We start from the raw sequence: 5,334 nt of genomic DNA, 5'->3' as shown, positions 1-5,334 counted from the left end.
AAAACATTTCATCTTTCAAGTCTTTTGTCAGTTCAACAACAGCTTACACCAGCAATCACTCCAGTCACCTTTCGCTATTTCTTAAGGTCAAACTCCCACAATGGTGTTTTAAATGAGAGTTAAAATGACCTTGTTTGTTTTGGGCGGTTGTAAATGTGTGACTAACTTGCTATCATGACCTTAAGTCAACACATAATTTACTGTACGTGTACGGTAAGTGGCGCCCTGAGTTCCAGTCACCTATACGTTTGGGCAGGAAAGTTGCCCTGCCAACCAACTGTCATGCTTGGTCAATGCCTACTCAGCTGGCTAAAAAGAACAACAGATAGTCCTCCAATTACATCACGCTACCTCTCTCCGATGATGAACAAGACGAGAAAACCTGTAATTTAACATGTAAGCTTACACAGAAATGCATACACCAATGCCCTCACTAGGTGTTGGTTTCCATGACGTTCTAGGCTCTCTCTCTCATTTGACGACAGAGTCTAGAAAATGTTAAAACCTGCAAATTACATGCACTGTAATCTTACACAAAAACCCAGCAATGCTCTCAGTAGTAGGCGTGCCCATGTAAGGATACACGGTATACCCTCAGTGTGATGGTTGAAAGACTGCAATATGCAACCAGAAGTGTTTACAAAATACCTGAACTGACACTTGACCTAGAAAGCCTTAGGGTGTACATGCGCCTATAGGCCTACATTTAACTAGGACTTAATACAGACCGGAGTATGGCTTGTCTTTGGCACTTGGTCTGCATTCAATATCTAACTCTACGAGGCTAAGGTTGAGTTGCTGTGTTTGCAATCAGATAGAGTATGGTTATCGTGCCTGTGCAACTTTGGCACAATCTTGTCCCCAAGTCAAATGTATTTGGGCCATGCATAAATGACACAGGTAATATCCTACACACATCAGTCTTAGAGGGCAAGTGCCTTATATGGTCAGTCAGTGATATGCTTTATGTAACTTTAAGTTTTTTTTTAAGATGCTTCCTGTACCCATTTCTGAGATAAGAATCATTACCAATAAACATCCTCTCCTCTATCCTTCCACTTTGCTGAAGCAAATGGGTTATAGGCTACCTTATTTATAGGGAGCACCATCCCATGGAGAGGACAGTTTAAATAAGTTCTCTTCCGTTTCTCCCATGGGAACTCAATGGGGGCAAACGGGCAAGATAAGAATAGGTCGCGACTCGAGAGAAAGAGAGAGAAAATAGCACGTTCTAAAATTGTTAGTTTGTCCAACTATGAATAGAAAGCAAAGACTAGCAAGATTGGTCAGTAACACTTTATTTTAGGGATACATCTATTTAGCAGTAATACATACAATGTGCCTGTATAAGTAACTTGTAAGGAATGTACAAAGCAAAATCAAACATTTGTTAGGCATGTATTCGCAAATGTCTTGTTCATGCACAATAAGGGATTTATTACCAATTTAACCTTAGTAAGGACCTAGTAGGCCTTAGTGTGTTTGCTTAGTACATGCCTTACAAGTTACTTATGCAGGCATTAACATTGTATGTATTAGTGCTTATAGATGTATCCTAAAATAAAGTGTTACTGATTGGTCACACAGTGCCCCTTAAATTGTTCAAGTTTGTCATATCTGCACTTTGGATGGCAATCAAAAATCCCATGCCTCCACTTACAGTAAGCACCAACAACATGTTGTCACCCACATATCTGAATACCAATGATGACTGAAAAAACAAAAAAAGTTTTTTGAAGAAAAGAAAGGAAGCCTGAAAGCCCACCTGGGAAACTCTCCACCTCCCATTGTCATTGTGACACAGCACTCCACAGCACACAAGTGAACACTGCACACACATTGATTGCATTCATGCCTCACCCGTGCAAGGGGGAAGCCCCCGTGCACCCCAAGGGAGCAGTGCAGCAGGACGGTACCATGCTCATGGTACCTCAGTCATGGGGGAGGATGGGGGAGAGCACTGGTTAATTACTCCCCCCACCAACCTAGGTCAGGAGTTGAACCGGCAACCTTTGGGCTACAAATCTGACGCCCTAACCGCTAACCCATGACTGCCCATGTGATATGCACAAAAGAAAATGTGACTGTGTGAGTGAGTTAGTGAGTGACTGAGTGAATGCATGTAAGTGATGTGTATGTTTGAGCGAGTGCGAAAGGTCAGTGGGTAAAACACTGTGGTGCGTGTGCGGCAGGCTGGGGCGGTTCCAGACATTTATTCTTGGGGTGGCAAAGAGGTGGCGAAATGTACTTCAGGGGGGCATGCTCCTACACTAAGGGAAAATGATAAACGCGATATAATCGACACACACACTTCTGTGATACAGTGAATCCCTTAAAGTGAAACCCTGCAACCTAAAGTTCCATGTCTGAAATGATGTCAAGCATTAAGGCTATTGGTCACAATCAGGGCTCTTAATTGGGGTGGCAAATCATATTTCTGGGGGGGCAAATGCCACCCCCTGCCACCCCTTAGAACCGCCCCTGGCGGCAGGCTGGATGACCAAGCAGAGCAAGTGAGTAAGCAAGTGGGTGAAGAAGCAAAAGCCAGTGATTAAGCAAGCGGGTGAGAGTGTGGACGATCGATATCACCAGATGTCCTCTTCTGCACCACTCAGATACTAGAGAGCACACACCAGAACACAAAGCAGGTGAGAATAGAAAATCTTCCCATCTCTTCGAATGAAAGGCATAGGCCTACTGATGATATGATCACTGCCCAACACATGCCAGCAGCACTGCGTATTTCTCTTTTACACAGCCCCTTCACACACATGCCGTATTAGTCACTGAAAAACTTTACTATCATAGTGCCACATCACTATGACAGTGCACAGGCCCTTTAGTAATGTGTTATGACTTGGTCATTGCCATTCTGGTGACAGCTAATTTATAACAAGGGGCATGACTTACAGCAGGGGTGGGGAACCATTTTCATTTCAAGGGCCACTTCAAATTCCTCCAAGGGCTGTACAAGTCCTCCGAGGGCCGTACTATGAACATCAACCAGGATTTCCTCCTGCACTTTAGGCCTATGTTGAAGGCAGACACCTTTAAAACAGTCCCCACCTTTTCCAAGTCAACCGAATATAACTTAATTGTATTGCAAATGTATTTTCTAATATTCCTTTACAAATGATGTCATACTTCATGTGAAACTGCATTAAAATTATATCGGGGGCCGGATAAAACGGCCTTATAGGTTCCCTGTCTTACAGGGTTAAGCAAGTGGGAGAGAGTGTGAATGAGCGATATCACCAGATGTCTTCTGCTGGGAAACGGCACCGTTCAGACACAACACAGCACACACCAGAACACAGAGCAGGCGGAACACTGTTTCTGTGCCGACAGCAAATCTTCCAATCTCTTTGAATGAGAGACATGCCGATGAAATAATCGTCACTGCCAACCGTGCCAGCTGCACTGCACATTTCTCTTTTCATTAAATTCAATTATTGTGATACTCTGAATGTCTGTGCACAGTAGCACAGTGTCTGTGTTCCCTGTTCAACTATATTGGTTAAAATACTACATCCTTTGTTGTGTAAACATCATGCTACTCATAGCCCACTACATGACTGCCTATGGTGTAGTTAAGTGTAAACACTAGTCTACACAGACATGGGTAGACAGCCAATTACATCACAAAAGCCACATCTCAACTGTACTTGCAGCAAAAGTGGTGAAATAGATCATTCTGCAGCGCAAGGCATAAAGGTTTTATGTGGCCTCTCATCACTTATTTAGGGACCCAACCTACTATGGGCACCTCCCTTCTGCTCCCTACAACGGTGTCAAACTGAAACAACACCGTGTCATTTTTATTTATTTTTTTGCAACGTGTATATGGCAGGGACTAACGGAGAAGTAACAGTCTGTGTGTTGATCACTGGTGCTGACCAGGAGGAGTTGATATGACAGGCACCCGTCGTGTTGTTTCGTCGCATCATGTGACGTGTGCGAGGCAGGCCAAATAGACCTTATAGGGATGGAACATTCAGTGTTCTGCGCTAGACAGGCGGCATGTATAACAAGTGTCCATTAAATCCTCGGGTGTAGGCTACTATTTATAGACGAGCTTGCTTTGCGACCAGTGTTGGTGTTAGCTTGTTTTGGTTTCTATAAACACCACAGTCAGTGGAAACCGCTTGGCACGGTTAGATGACGCTCAGCGGCAGCAACAGCGCAACTCGACACGGTGATGCAACTCGCCCGTGCCAGCCCTCATCTTTTAGATACCCCTCTGGAAAGCTGCCGTCTGATGCACCAACAAACCGGACAGAACCAGTATATGCACAAGTAACGTAACGCACACAAAATGAATAGGGTAGTAATAAAGGCCTAATAACTCTTGTCTTACATTACATTTGGGAGGGGGGTCATTGCGCGATGTAGCCCAGGATTCTATAATAAGTTCCACATGGGACGTCCGGTGATGCCAAGGACAATATGTTTTCCATTGTAGTTAACCAAAGGTACGGCCCTGTTTTATGTATGGCATTTTTAAACATGTTTGCCATTGGCCTTTTCAATTATTACCCTGATCCAATCAGAACGTGATTGCCTGTCTGATTGGGATGTTTAAATCACAGAGCATCACCATCATTGGGGAACCCGACACTCAGCTCGAGTTCATGTAACTTCAGACAACAGGCAGAGCAGAGCTAACCAACGTTATCACATTGCATCCACAGATAGAGCCAGACCTGTCAGCTAGGCAGTCATTACCTTGTTGAAGTATCCAAACGTAGTCCTTGAACGCGGCTGACCTTGCCGGAGTCGTGAGAGGACAGATCTGTGCACAGTTTGAATTCGTCGCTTACTAGTCTGTAAAATGACGTCGCTGAGAAGGGCGGTCTGGTATCAGCAAGCCCGCGGACAGGAGAGCGCAGAGAAATAGAAGATGACAAGCCAAGAGAGAGGGGACCAGACACAGGTCGACTACACACCGGTGCTCAGAGGACCCGGCATCCCGAGGCTTGGATCCGCCGAGCTGTGCTCCAATAGCAGTGAAGCATATGGGTGGGAGGCGTAGAAGGGGCGTAAAAATATTTCGGTTGTTGCCTCCTGCTGCCTCCGACAGTGCTGCGCGGCGCGGAGACCTCTCACTCTACTCGCTCTCTCCCTTCCTCCCTCTGTCGGTTTCAGAGCTCACGCCTCTCCGGAGCGCATCCTCTCTCTATTGGTCCGAAATCGCGGCGCATGTAGTAGGCTTGAGAAGTAGGTCAGTGCGTTTCATCCAAAGGGATTAATGCAGACCAGTGCCAGGGTCGTGTAAGAGCGGCCCCATCTCATTACACAGCGATAGACAAGAGCGCTTACTTCCAGCACGCATAA

The 5,334-nt window shown here is 45.4% G+C and overlaps 1 protein-coding gene across 1 annotated transcript in view; it reads right to left on the bottom strand.

Moving 5' to 3' along the window:
* The window catches only part of LOC134463963 (monocarboxylate transporter 2-like), a 66,747-nt gene extending 61,675 nt beyond the window's left edge, over positions 1 to 5,072 (bottom strand). The window contains exon 1 of the mRNA XM_063217350.1: positions 4,726 to 5,072. The gene's annotated coding sequence lies outside the window, so the exon portion shown is untranslated. The remainder of the gene's footprint in view (positions 1 to 4,725) is intronic.
* Positions 5,073 to 5,334: the final 262 nt, after the last annotated feature.

Source organism: Engraulis encrasicolus, chromosome 15 (genome assembly GCF_034702125.1).
Source record: "Engraulis encrasicolus isolate BLACKSEA-1 chromosome 15, IST_EnEncr_1.0, whole genome shotgun sequence".
Lineage (NCBI taxonomy): Eukaryota > Metazoa > Chordata > Actinopteri > Clupeiformes > Engraulidae > Engraulis > Engraulis encrasicolus.
This window is presented reverse-complemented; position numbering and strand designations above follow the sequence as displayed.